At 45.5% G+C, this 15,221-nt stretch overlaps 1 protein-coding gene across 1 annotated transcript in view; it reads right to left on the reverse strand.

Annotated features, from left to right (window-relative positions):
• GRIN2D (glutamate ionotropic receptor NMDA type subunit 2D) overlaps window positions 1-13,914 on the reverse strand; it is a 1,678,351-nt gene extending 1,664,437 nt beyond the window's left edge. The window contains exon 1 of the mRNA XM_069637325.1: window positions 12,918-13,914. The gene's annotated coding sequence lies outside the window, so the exon portion shown is untranslated. The remainder of the gene's footprint in view (window positions 1-12,917) is intronic.
• Window positions 13,915-15,221: the final 1,307 nt, after the last annotated feature.

A 15,221-nucleotide genomic window follows, 5' to 3' on the forward strand; every position in this document is an offset into this window, starting at 1 on the left:
GCCCGCTCTAGGCACGTGATTCGGTGGAGCAGTGGGCCTATTGTATGTTACTTCAACTAGAATAACAGTCCCCATTTGTTCCCTTTCCCCTATAATTTGACCGCCTGATCTCTCCAAAATCGCATTGTTATATATCTGTTTGAAGCCGGTTTGTGTGTCACACCAGATCACTCCCTAAGTATGATGACATGAAGGCTACACAGTAAGGATAGTCAAAGAGGAGACATTGATAGACCTACTCCACATCCATCAACTGCTGCAATGTCATCTAGAAAAAGGAAAGACAAAGCTAAGTTTATTGAGAAAATCTCGAACCATGATATTTTCTACCTTACTAGGTCCATCATTCTATCTGGACGAGTCCTTCCATTGGTTTATGAAAGCAGATGACTCTCTACAAGCTGCAGATGCTGCAGGAATTCTTATGAGCGCTTAACGCTCAAAAACAACAAAGCAAAGACCATGAACACCATATTGGGTGAGGGTAATCAAATAGCAAGGTGTGCGTGAATACCGATAGTGAAAAATTGAATACTGGATATTCATTTAGATTTCAAATTCAGATTTTTCATTTAGGCACTATAACCCGAGGGTTATATTGCTGTTAATACCTCGGCACATCGTACCGGGGTACTAGAAAGCAATTTTTCTTGAGTTGAGAAATGTAGCTGGGACCGTTTCTCAACTCGAGAAAAAAAATAAAGAAAATGGCCACTAGGGATAGGGAGTCCTTTCTCCCTTTTCATGGCTTTCATGGCAGCCATTGTACCTAATGGAACAGGGAGAACAGCCTAAATGTAGTCCCTTCTCCCTCTCCATGGCGGCCGTCGCGCGAAACACGCAGCTACAGAAGCAGGATTAACGGCGAGGTAAGACTTGCAAAAGCACCAATAGGTCCGTAGAATTCTTTAACAATATGCTGCCCGCGGTAGTATTGAATAGTACAACGCTCCACTCACTTGCATGCAAACATAATATGATTTCGAATCAATTTGACATTTTTAATTTTTACTTCCAAGTGGGAGCCTGAAGGAACAATCAGATTTCCAAAAGCCTATTCGTTTATATTACATTTGCAAATCTCTTTACCCAGGTCAATAAGGGCAGTTGCTGGTATTTGGCCCAAAGGTTTAGCTTTCATCAATTGATGCTATCAGACAATCATCAAATGTAGGGATGGAAATGAGTATGTCTGTGTACTTTCCCCCGGAGATCATCAAACAGGGTTGAAAGCACAACAAGCAGTACAATTCAACTGCTTTCAATTCTTCAATGGCAACTACAATTAAATTACCATCTAATTCTAACATATGGCACTGTCCATAGGTTCTGAAATTGTGAGAGTGTTTCCCTTGCTGGGAGGCAAAGTGAAGACAATGCTGCTTGGTTTGAATAGGAAATTGCAATAAGCAATTATTAAATCTACACACTGAGGAATCCCCTTTTGAAGCACTGATTGTTATGGCTGCCACATTTTACAATATCTGGCCTCGCTATTTCTTCTTTATTTGAGGTACAAAAACTTTTGTTACAATCTATTTCATCGGTTTTGTCTCACACATTTGCTTCTCTTAAAATGACTGCTTAGCCCATAATATTAACGTTGACCTCAATGACGTCACAGTATCTGGCCATCTTGGTCAAGAACCTACATTCTGAGGGTAGCACTAAACCAAATTGCAAACTCCAGTCACAAAATGGTTATGAGTTCCAACACTTGTGTTGTTGCAGCCTGTGTATGCCTGGTTAAGGCCTTCTTATAGATAATTTCCTGACTGGCACAGATTTCTTGAATTGGTGATAGAATATGCCGGACATGGCATATTACTCCACAATATATCATGTTATATGAAATATGCCGTTGGAAATTGGCCTACACAATGTTTCAAACAGGAGCATTGTAACAGTTTCTTAAAATTCCTCATTTCGAAAACAACCTTTGTGTTAAACAGGAATGGCAACTATGCCTACAAGCCATTGCCATCTTGTGTCTCATTAAACTTGTCAACCAGACCTTGCCCGTGGATAATGTTGAATACATGGCGAGAGGTTTTCCTGTTATCATTAAGTACAAACATTTAAGAATTCAGAAGTACTATAATCTACCTAATCTGTCGGACTTTCTCCAGTATCCTACCCACTGGTGGCGCTGAGGAACCATCAGTGAAGTCAAAACCTGGAGTGTGCTTCCATGCCCATATACGCATGAACCTTAGCCCATAATCGAATGCCAAACCAAGGGCGTGAAGCAGAACTGTTTACCAAGGCCTAAAAGTCAGAAACACAGCTGATTATTGCATGGGAGGGTTGTGAGTCAGAATAACACAGTGTTGTTGTATGCCAACAACATCATATTATGTTCTTAGCCATGTAAGTGAAATATGACTAAATATGTATTACCAAGGAGCACACACAAAGGGAAACTGTCTGTGAATTTAAATGGGAGCAAACGTTATTGAAGTCTTAAAGACTTTTCTGAAGGGAGGCGTTTGAGGACTGTTGCCAGCTGACAGCATTCAGGGCTGGCAACTCTTTAGGTTCCAGTCATTCCTCAGAGGCCTCATTCTTGATTGCACTCCATGCCCAATGTTCCAGCACAGTGTGCTCTTCAGAAATGTCAGAAGTCTCGCAGCTTTAAAGGGGCAAATGGATAGGGCCATGACAGTGCCGCGTAGCTCACGCACTGGATCCCAGGAGCGAGCATCTGGAGCATACCGATGACAGGCCAGTATGCCTTCTTGGCATAATATTTCGAAGACCACAGGAATTATCCACATCTAGAGCTGCATCTCAGTAACAAGGGCGATGACAGAGCACATGGTGGTCCTAGCAGTGGAGACAGCCACTTTGCTTTTTCGTGCAAGAAGGGTTTCCTGTAGGCAAGAGCTGGCCCAAGGACCCCTAAAAGCCAAGGGGAATAGAGGGGAACTAAGGACAGCCCCTCAGTAGACTCTCTCAGGTTCCATAGTCTCAATGAAATGCATCTGTCTCAGGCCAGTGGCCCAGGTGAGCCACTCAGGTCACAATAACGCAGAAAGAGGAGAAAGGGTATTCTGGATTCCACAAGGGTATATATTTGAATAGAAATGAGCAATGGGTACAGCACAAGGCTGAGATGCCAGTGAAATTTCTCCCTCTGGGATTGTGAGTAGCAACGCTTTGTTCACATTGCTGGAATCAGGAGTTCTAGGTCAGCATCGGGAGTTGATCTCGGGAATCACTTTTCCCTTAAACTAATCAAACAAAGGGAATCCATTCCATCCTTCAACTCCCTTATATTCTTGTTCATTTGCCTTGGGGGGCTGGGAGGACATGTCCACAGGTTTCTGTTGTCCTCCTCGGGCAAATGAGCAACTCCAACTGTTAACTTATATAAAATTAGAACATAAAGTCTGTCTCAACCAGTTTAAATATCTGAGTGGGGTGCCAACCCAATATAAGGTGCCTGCGTGATGGGCACTATAGTCATTGAGCAAACAGGAGAAGCTTGGCTGATCAGCCTTCTGTGTGGGCTGCACAACCTAAGTCCCACTCAGTGGTTTCTGACAATTATGGTCAAGTACACGAATGCATGTGGTTGCAAGTAGTTCAGTTGTATTGACTGATTGAGGTAAACTTCAAAGTAGGCTACTCGTTCGTTTCATAATGTTAAGCAGATGCATAAATGGCCAATGCATGTCGGACTTATATGGTCCTTCGTCAGGGCATAGTCATCTTAGTTAATTAGAAAATCATAATACAGTTTACCACAGTGTTAATGATCCCAACGAACGTGGTGCGCCGAATGTTGATTGTAACATGTACAAATCAAAGTGTAATGCACTGTGCAGCATTAAATAGAATTGGCAGTAATATTAGCATACTTCTGTCAAGGTACCATCGTTAGCAGGCCACAAGACATTAAACAAAACATACGACCAAATAACAAAGCAAGAGAGAAAAAAGGAAGCAAAGAAATGGTCAATATACATCACTCAATAAGCTGTTCAATCGATTCGCTTGGTTGCCTAAAAGAGTATTGTCACCTTGTGGTCTATATATTGGCATCTAGTGTATCCCCAGAGATGTTACTCAAAAATAAAACATTTAACACAATTCCATGTTCTGCATATCTTAGTGATACTTGCAATTCTGACCCGCTGGCGTTCAATCTTCCTGAGGTGAAGGTAGCTAAACGGAAAAACAAAGTAAAGACTGTTCGTGCGTCATCAAGCATTTATGTGTTCGCACGTTACTGCTTGAAAGTTAAGTAGCGCTTATCGCAAACATACATCGCTGTGTTATTCCTATTTATGTCGCGGCTCTTCTTTTTCCATCTTCCTTATGTCCTTTGTCCTGTACGATTTCCAAGACTTGGAATTTCACTTGCGAGACTGTGTGTCTTTTTTCTGTGAAATGTCTTGCTACAGCTGATGTTTGGTTTTTATTCCTAATATAGGACTTGTGCTCATTCATCTGATTCACACTTTCCTTGCGGTCTCTCCAACATAGTAGAGTGTGCAAACATAAGAGTGTCTTCACTGCTCCAATTAACGTACCAGCAATAGAAATCTTTCACTAGATGGTATTGGCAGATGTAAAGAAATTACAATTCGGACGACAAAAAGTTTATAATCTAACCACAGGTGAATGTTCACAAATAAGAAAGTAGTTTTCAGACCCCTATATCACTATTAGACCTGCAGATAAAGGAGGAGCCATAGGACCTGAATTGCTTCCTATCAACAACCGTCCTCAGTGCAGTGTAGTTCCTACACTTATGTTTTGCAGTGTAGAAGCACGATGTGAATTCTTCCTGTGTGTAATTGCTTCAAGTATGACCATATAGATCTAGTGTAGAGACCTCCACCTCACTGTTTGTGGACCACCATAAGACGCTGCCGAAATAGTGTACCCATCATCATGAACAGTTTTGACCTAAGTAGCGAGAGCCACATGTGCATATATTTAATTATCAGACAAAGTTATTATCTTTATGTTTTTAGGAATTCTCTATGATTCCTGTCACGTTAGGTATCAAACGGTTGCATTTTGCCCATCCCAGATGGTTTTACATTTATTGGGAGAGAACACATTGTATTGCCATGTAGTTATTTGAACAACAAATTATGTGTCGATTTACACGAAGTACTGAATTATAATACCAATGTATTTGGCCTGAAAAATATCTGTTCCAAGATGGCCGCTTTCATTTCGGAAGCACTCCACTGTTACCAAGGTGACAGTTTGTTTACTCTTTATACACCTATGCACACGCATGCGTGTGTATCCTAGCTGTAGCAGAGACATCTTTCTCACACGACAGTAAGATCTCATCTTCCCGCCACTAGCACTCTTGAGTATCAACCTGTAATCAGAAGATACATTTACGGTTCTGTTTATATTCAGAGACTGTCTTGTAACGTAGAATTGAGATCCATGAAGAACACCATGACATATTGCCAGCGGGTTACCGCAATCCTGTGGGTGCCGCGACATAATGAACAATAACACAGCAATGCATGTTCGCGGTAAGCGCTACTTAACTTTCAAGCACTAGCATGCAAGCACATAGATGCAGAATAACGCATGAACAATCTTTATTTTGTTTTCTCCATGTAGCTACTTTTAGCTATTTAGATACACTAGATGCCAGTATCTAGACCACAATGTGACAATACTCTTTTAGGCAACCAAGCAAATCGATTGAACAGATTATTGAGTGATGTATATTGACTATTTGTTTGCTTTCTTATTTCTCTCTTTCTTTGTTATTTGGTCGTATGTTTTGTTTAATGTCTTGTGGCCTGCTAACTGTACTACCTTGACTGAAGTATGCTAATATTACTGCCAATGCAATTTAATGCTGCCCAAGCTGCCCAATGCATTACACTTTGGTTTGTACATGTTGCAATCAACTTTCGGCACACCACGTTTTCTGTGATCATTAACACTGTGGTAAACTGTGCAATGCTTTTATAATTAACTAAGATGACATATGCCCTGACGAAGGACCTTGTAAGTCGGAAATGCATTAGCCATTTACTCATCTGCTTAAAATTATGAAACAAACGAGTAGCCTACTTTGAAGCTTACCTCAATCAGTCAATACAACTGAACTACTTGCAACCACATTCATTCATTCGCTTGGCCATAATTGTTAGAAACCACTAAGTGGGACTTAGGGTGTGCAGCCCACACCGAAGGCTGATCATCCAAGGTTATTCTGTCTGGCGTATGAAAGAGGTCCCAGGGACGCAGAGGAACTGATCATGCATCTTTCCTTCAAAGCCCATGTAAAAAGGGTGTCCAGTCATTTGGTCGAAAAAAAAACTGGTCGACTGCAATTTGGTTGACGCAATTTGGTCGAAAACCAAATGGTCGAATTTTTTTTTTTATTTATATATTTATTTTTCGGGTTTTCGTTTTGTAAAAAAAGGGGTTTTTAGAGAAAAAAAGGGGGTTGGGGGGGGGACCCCCCCAAAAAAATTAAAAAAAAGGGTTAAAATAAAAAAAATAAAAAAATTCGACCATTTCGTTTTCGACCAAATTGGTTCGACCATTTGTCTGGTCGACCAATTCTTTTCGACCAAATGTCTGGTAACCGTAAAAAGCACATTGCCCGGGAACCATGCGTGTCATTAGGCCCTTTCCTTCCTTGCTCGTCCATTCTCAATATCAAGGTTGAGGCGTTTGTCCTCATGAGAACCCACGGCATAGAGCGTTGTTGAGTTCCACTGATTGAAAGGGTTCAGTGGGAATTAAGGCACAGCACCCTAAATGTGGCAGGGGGCTATCCTCTGAGAGGTCTTTGGGCAAATGGAGGTATATGGTTTATGCATCTCTGTCACAGTCTCCACAAGGGGAAACCACCCGGCACATTGATGTTGCATGCAGAGTACATCCGCATCCATCCCCTTAATTCTGTTCCTGTCACACATGTTCAAAATCAAAAAATCAGGAGGCAAATAGACAGAGGCTCTTTCAACCTCATCGCCACCACCAAAGATATGCATTTAAAGCCCTCAAGAGAGGAATGGCTCCGGTCCTCCTTCCGACCAGGAATTCCTGGAGCTACACTATGAAGATGATATAATATTGCCGAACTGACTGCAAGAGACTCCTGTCCATGGCAAAGGTCTTTACTGAGAAGTTATTGACTACTGCCTTTGAAAAGTTGTGGTTGCTCCCCTTATCCAGGGTCCCTTGTTTTAGTCCTGTGAGAGTCCAACATGTGTCTAAGGCTTTCCTTTTGAAAGCGTTCTTGCCGTTTCCAAGTTTATTCTGAGAGCCAAGTGCCTGTGGACGCACTCATGCAAGCAGAGCTTTTTCAGGATTGGTTGCAATGATGGGTCCTCTTTCAATAGCTATTGGTTTCCACCCACCTTCCCCAACTTCAAGTTTGACTCTGTATAGGTCATCCTGGCATTGTTTACACACACCTGCAACTCAGGGACAAACTAAGTGGACCCATATATGCCTTCTGTCATTGAGACACTGGCAGCAAGGTGCCTTCACCAACATATAACTCCAAAGCATACTACTGTGCATCTATGAAATATGTTATCCCAAACAGACTGCTCTCGTTCAGCATCCTATAAGTAAAGATTGTATTAAAATGTCCTTGTTTTATTTAGTGAAAGATCCTTGGATTCTTAATTAATTGGCCTCTAATTTATAGTACAGATGACTATGTAAATTACCAACATTCTAGACCTGCTCTCAAACCTTGCATCCCTCTCTCCCTCTGTCCTCATTCTCCTCGACCTCTCTTCTGCTTTCGATACGGTAAACCACAAACATCCTGATCTCCCGTCTCTGTGATACCCTGGGCATCATAGATCAGGCCCTATCATGGCTTGCCTCCTTTCTCTCTGACTGTCCTTCCCAGGTGTAACTTGGGTCTTTTCTCTTCGCTATTGCTCTCTCTTCTTGTGGTGTCCCCAGGGATCAAACCTATCCCCCTGGTTCTTCAATGTCTACATGGCCCCTCTGGCTCGCAGGATTTCTGCCTTCACCTCCAACTTTCAGTGCTATGTGGATTACACACTGCTTTCTTTCAGGCTACCCTCAGCCTCCTCATCCTTGCTCATTCCTGACTGTCCGCAATTCAGTCTTGGTGTGCTGCGAACGATCTCTGCCTTACTGCGAGCAAGACAGAGATTGTCCTCATTGGGACCCCTGCTCCTGCTTTCCCACTTTCACTTTGGCCGGCCTCCCTTGGCCTTGCAACTTCACCCACTAGTGAGGGAAAAAATGTGGGGGTCATCTTCAATTCGACTCTCTCCTTCTCCTCTCACATCTCGGACATCTCTAAAAGTCCAAATACCTGCTGCACCTCCTCAGAGGAAGTGTACCTTTTCTCACTTCCCCCAGCGGCTTATCGTCTCCATAGCCCCGGTTCTCTCTAGACTGGACTACTGCAACACACTCTTTCTCAATCTTCCTACTTCTACTCCAGTCCTCTACAACTCATCCAGAACAGAACTGCAAGACTTATCCTTGGCCTCAAGGCCAGGGACTGCATCTCTCTGGCGCTGAACTCCCTCCACTGACTCCTAGTGGCAGCAAGTATCAAGTTCAAGACACTCTGCATAGTGCACAAGGCTTTCTGGGGTGAGGGGCCAACATGATCTACAACTGTCTCTCCCTAAATACTCTCCTTCTAGAGCCCTTCGCTCATCCTCCTCCAACTCTCTGCGGGTGAGCCGTTTTTCCAAGCAGAGGTCTGGGGACAGATCTTTATCCTCCACAGGTGCCTCCCTCTGGAACAGCCTCCCTGCCTCTCTCTGTCTTGAGCCAAAGATATATTGATTGATAATAGCAGCATGCATAGATTATATCTCAATGATCTGTATCTATGTAGCTATCAATATGGATTATATGGACATAAGATCAATACAGTGATGAAAAATGTTTGCATTTGAGCTGATTTGCATACCCACAATGCCTTGCTATTGTGACTTGGCTCAAATTGACTTTCCTACATATATATCGGGAGGATAGCTCAGTAGGCAACGTGCTCGCCTGGGAAGCAAGACGATACGGAGCACCACAGGTTCAATCCCTGGGTCCGCGCTTAGAAACCTCTGGGTATTAAGCGCGTTATAAATAACCTATCATATCATATATATATATATATGTGTGTGTGTGTGTGATCTATAAATTGGTGATATAAGTCTATAGACAGATATTGATATGGCTATAGTTTGCTCATAGATCATAAAGATATATGGTGTAAACACTGTTATTACTCTATATATCTTTATAGACAGATAATATCTGCGGATCATATATCTACATGACACGATAGCTCATACACAGTTCATATGTACAGATGATATATCACCTTTGTCCTTCCCACTGCCAGTGTCCACCCCGCTTCAATAATCGCGGCACTGTACTGACCACTTGCCTTGTCTTTGCCGCTGATGTTCAACTCCTGGTTTTACTAAAGGTTAAAACATCAAGGCCCCCGTGCATTCTATTGGGCTCCTGGGGTGTGACGTGTAAAGCGCCACCTGCCTGACATCATCCCAGGTGCGACTGGCTGCTGTCGCTTTCCATCTTGCACACGGAAGGAAGACTCCCAATGTCTCTTGGAAAGAAGGCCTGCTTGCTGTGTAAACCCAGGAGAGCCACTGGAAGTCTGCCATCGCGATTGGTCGATCCGCTCCCTTACACTCTGCCCACTGCTAGAAAACACACAGCCCCTCGCCATGGACTCCACAATATCGAGAAGGCTGCAGACTGAGTGTGACATGGCAAGGCCCTGCGTATGCAGGCTCCCCGTTGCATACTGCATGGGACTGGGCGGACTGGTCGAATCAATACAGACCATCACGTCACTGGGATAAACAAAGTGACGCTGGGGTGGCTGTGCCAGGCCCACACCAGCGGATACATCATGACACTTCTTCGACTGGCAGTACGCCTTTGCAGGCTGATCCCATACAATACACATGTATAGAGCACCCCCTTTACAGGCACACCACTTCTTGATAGCCACTCCTGTTACACATGCTAACAGGAATATCGTCGCCACATAGAGCCCCCGCTGCTTCATAAAAACATCTCTTCCTTCTGGGGTCTGCCGTCTAGAGACGACCCGTCTATTATACATGCTCGGGTTCCACACAAGCAATGTGGTTGGCTATTTCAGCCCCGTACATACTAGCGCACCTTCGAGACTGCTGCTGAACCCCCCGCCCAGCCAGACTGCACAACTCTATCTGCTATAGGCGCTGTATACTCACGGCAGCCTCGGCACATTATAGAGCCTGCACGCGTTAAGCCCGCCTGATCGTTCCACTGTGAGGATCTAGGAAACCAGTGGTGTAGTCCACGCCTGGCCCGCGGCTCCCATTGCTGCCAGCCACACACTGGCATTAGTACACAGACTGCCCTGCTAGAGGCCACGTCCAGACCAGTGGGATGATAGCATGTCTACTGGTGTCTAAAATCGAGTGTGGGATTCATTTTTTAGAGGAGTGTTTTAGGACGTGAACGATCGCCTGGCGTGCACGCATGTATCACGTTGCATGCATGCGTGCATATGGCTGTTGCGGGTCGGCAACAGTATTTAGAGACACTTCCATGGAAGCTGTTGTACTATACAAAACTCCTGCATGGATGGATGGATGGGTAGATGGGTGCATGGATGCTTCATGCATTGATACAGGGATGAATGTTTTGTAGGTTAGATGGATGGATGTTTTGTATATGGATCGGTGTTCTGTGGATGGATGGATGTTTTGTGGATTTGATGGATGGGTGTGTTGGAGATGTACAAAATGGATGGATGGATGATGTGTAGATAGATTGGAGGGATGGATGGATGGACGGACGGACGGGTGGATGTTTTATAGATTGATGGATGGATCAGTTTGTTGGCGATGGTTGGATGGATATAAGAATGGATGGATGTTTTGTCGATTGGATGGATGGCTGGATGGGTGTGTGGATGGATGTTTTGCAGATTGGATGGATGGAAGGATGTTTTGTGGATGTGATGGATGAGTGTGTTGGAGATGTGAAGATGTATGGATGGATGTGTAGATGAATGGATGGATGGGTGGATGTTTTGCGGATGGATGTTTTATAGAATGATGGATGTATAGGTTTGTTTGAGATGGATATACGGATTTATGGATGGATGGGTGTGTGGATGAATGGATGTTTTATAGATTGATGGATGGGTGTGTTGGAGGTGTGAGGGTGGATGGGTGGATGTTGTGTAGATAGTTTGGAGGGATGGATGGGTGTATGGATGGATGTTTTGTAGATTGGATGGGTGTGTGGATGGATGGATATTTTGCAGATTGGATGGATGGGTGTTTGGATGGATGTTTTGTGGATTTGATGGATGGATGGGTTTGTTGGAGATCGCTGGATGGATATAAGTATGGATGGATGGGTGGATGTTTTCTGGATGGATGTTTTATAGATGGATGGATGGGTTTGTTGGAGATGGCTGGATGGATATAAGGATGTATGGATGGATGGGTGTGTGGGTGGATGGATGTTTTATAGGTTGATGGATGGGTGTGTTGGAGATGTAAGGGTGGATGGCTGGATGTTTTGTGGATAGATTGGAGGGATGGATGGGTGTAGGGATGGATGGATGGATGGATGGATGGATGGATGGATGGATGGATGTTTTATAGATTGATGGATGGGTGGGTTTGTTGGAGATGGCTGGATGGATATACAGATTTATGGATGGATGGGTGTGTGGATGAATGGATGTTTTATAGATTGATGGATGGGTGTGTTGGAGGTGTGAGGGTGGATGGGTGGATGTTGTGTAGATAGTTCGGAGGGATGCAGGGGTGGATGGTGTATGGATGGATGTTTTGTAGATTGGATGGGTGCGTGGATGGATGTTTTGTGGATTTGATGGATGGATGGGTTTGTTGGAGATCGCTGGATGGATATAAGTATGGATGGATGGGTGGATGTTTTCTGGATGGATGTTTTATGGATGGATGGTTGGGTTTGTTGGAGATGGCTGGATGGATATAAGGATGGATGGATGGGTGTGTGGATGGATGGATGTTTTATTGGTTGATGGATGGGTGTGTTGGAGGTGTAAGCGTGGATGGCTGGATGTTGTGTGGATAGGGTTGGTAGGATGGAAGGCTGGATGGGTGTAAGGATGGATGGATGGATGTTTCGTAGATTGGATGGATGGACGCATGGATTGAATTGGTGGATTGATGGGTTTGCTAGAGATGGATAGGTAAATCCACAACCTCAGTGAAGGAATATATATAGCGTCCTACCGGTTCATACCAAAGTATTTCAACACCATCTACAAAGATATCCTGGATCAAAGTGGACTATCGACCCCCGAAGCGTTGCCCCCTTTTTGTGCAAATGAACCATGCACTGTGGCAGAAAGACTGAAAAGAGGCATCCAACTAGTGTGGAACCCGATCATTCCCAAATCTCACGAGTCCCTCCCACAGCCTGACACAAATGCATACACAAAATAATGGTTTGGGCAGTGAGTGGCATGTCCAGGGACCAATGCTCTTAGACAAGTGTGTGGCGTTCACGGAATACCATCATTTTAAAATGCTTTTCGTGGCTGGCATCAGGGACCACACACAGTCCCCACTTTACACACTGCCTCATGTGTGAAAAAAGGGCAGTGTTTTGGGGGGAACTTGTCGGGTCCCTCTCCGGCCTCGTAGACATCATTTGTAACAGCCTGGAGCAAGAACAAACACACACAGAGAAACCAACCCAAATAACATTGTTACGCTGGGCTTTAGGAGAGCACAACACAAACACAGACACTCCCACTACCAGAAACTTCCACGGAGACTGGAGAAACCCGCAAGCACCCCAGAGCCCGAACCCGGGAGCACGCACAGGGTTCCACATGAAAGGCACACAAGCGCAGAGTAGAGGCGGGCTCGCTTGGGTCTTACCTGCTCATGGCCCCTCTGCGGAGGCGCTGCTCGGCGGGTGGCGAATAGTGCAGGGTTCTGGCGCTAAGTCCGTGCGGCGGAGGCCACGGTGCCCATGGCTCGGCGAAGGAAGCACCGAGGCGCAGGGTCAACACACATTGAGGGGGGCGGGGAGGGGGGGCGGATAGAAAGCAGAAGCCCGACGCCTCCCGGGAGCAGCTCGGAATGGGACGTGCGAACCTTATGCCCAAAGCCGTGCGCGCGCCTTCTCCAGCCCTCGGAGGGGTCCGCTTCAGTTGGGGGGTGCCGAAGATGGGGGACCCTCTCCTCCCGTCCTCGACCCTTCTTCTCTCCGCTACCCCCTTTTTCGCACCAAGGTTGCCTCCGAGCTCCTTCAAGGTAAACAGCGCCGGCTACACATGTTGCATTGAAAGTTAACCTGCGGTGGATGCAGGCGGCTGATTTTTTTTTTATCCCCTTTGATTTTCCCTCGGTGATCCAATGTTCCTTCCGTGACCCCTCTAGACCTCCCCTGATCCTATCGAGGGGTCGCCGTGTTTCCAAAGGGGTGCGGGTTAGAAGGGTTCAAACCTGCGCGGAATCATTCAGAAGAGGAGGGGTTTAGGGGGGCCAGCAGGTCTGCCGCAGCTGGTACCCGGGTCAGCATCCCCGCATCGCAGCATCCTCAAACCCGGGCAGACGCCGGCATCCTTCCATTCCCCATGTGCCGGATCGCTCGGGGGTGGCGTTCTGCCCTTTTCTTTGTGAGGTGTGTGTTGCCTTTCCCTCTGACCTTCCCGTACCTGACTGCAGGGAAGTCCGTGCTGCTGGTTGCCCTCTGCAGCTGATGGCCCTCCTCTCCCCCTTCCTTCTCCGTCCCCTCCCTCTCCACTCTCCCGTCTTCACATGTACTAAACTGTTTTCCCCTGTCTGTCCCCCCTTCTCAAGCACAGATGCGCGCACTGTGTGCCCAGACAGGCTTGGGTAGAGGAGCAGGCGTTCCACACTCAGCGCACACTCACCGCACAGGCAGAGTGAGGGAGAGAGAGCGCGGGAGAGAGACGGGGACCCATTAACATTCAGAACCAATAGCAGCTCCTAAGACAGCGGAGGGAGCAATTTAAAGAGATAACTCGGCCTCTGCGACCACGGAGCCTGCAATCCCTCACCCCCTCTGCTGTGCGTGACACCCCCCCCCTCTCCGGCCATCTCAGGTTGGGGTCCAGGCGTGTAGGGCGGGGGCTCGGAGGATTACATAGGTACCAGATGAGGTTCTACAGAAGGGGGGTGTTTGGTGTTTAAATTCTTCGGGAGAAACAGGATCACTGAGGAGATTTAAACAAAAGTGAGAGAACAGCCTAGTGGGTTAATGCACCTGTAACGGTGGCCTGTGTGCTCCTAGGCTGGCCCAGAATTGACCCTGAACAGTTCTGTACAATGCCACATTTATTAGATAGCGCTTTATGCCTGATTCTTACATATACAAGCGCACCAACAGGTGATATCATCACCCAGACTAATTGGTATTTCGAAAGTAAATAATTTTATCCCAAAGGAAGAACGAAACGTTGTGGGGATTATGCAGAGAATTGAAGAGTCATTACCTAGTTACTGAATCATGAACCGAGAGAGGTTTTTATAGCCCTTGACCTTTAAGGCTCTCCAATGTGATTTTGGAATAGTCTGGGGTTGCTGATGGTACTTTTGTTCAGAAAATTGCCTAGCATGTTGGCGCTGAGCTGCCCTTGTAGGTGGGACCAGACTGGCAGGCAATGGGATATTGTAAGGGGACGGTCAGCTAAAACCTGTAGACCCTCTGTGACAAATCTACTTCCGGGGCACCACTGGTACAGGGATGAATATCGGTTTCTAAACCATAAATCAGCCCCACACCTCTAGTACACCAGAAGGGATCCAAACAGATTGGAAACACAAGAAAATTATAAACCTCCTTGTCCAATTTTGGTAACGTGGACGGAACAGCAGGCTTATCTCAGCAAGGTCGTAGATCATTGGTTAGTTGCAACACAGTGAAAATACAATTATTACCCAATGATAAAAGGGACTGTCCAATAGGTTGTATAGAAATATCTACTTTATTATTATCACAACAGACAGTTCTAGCACACTACAAAATGCAACCCACCCTGTAACGGAATGCAGAGGACAGACAGTTTCAAGAAGGAAATGGGATGCACTCTGGATAGTGGCAGGAGGGTAGTCAGTAAAGTAATTAATAGCAATAGTTCAAGGATACTCGGTTTAAGCACAAAGGGAGCAATGGGTCGTAATATGTCAATAGGGGACTTTGGTGAAGGAAGAAGG

The sequence above is a fragment of the Ambystoma mexicanum genome, chromosome 1q, assembly GCF_040938575.1.
Source record: "Ambystoma mexicanum isolate Mex_15411 chromosome 1q, UKY_AmexF1_1, whole genome shotgun sequence".
In the NCBI taxonomy this organism is placed as follows: Eukaryota; Metazoa; Chordata; class Amphibia; order Caudata; family Ambystomatidae; genus Ambystoma; species Ambystoma mexicanum.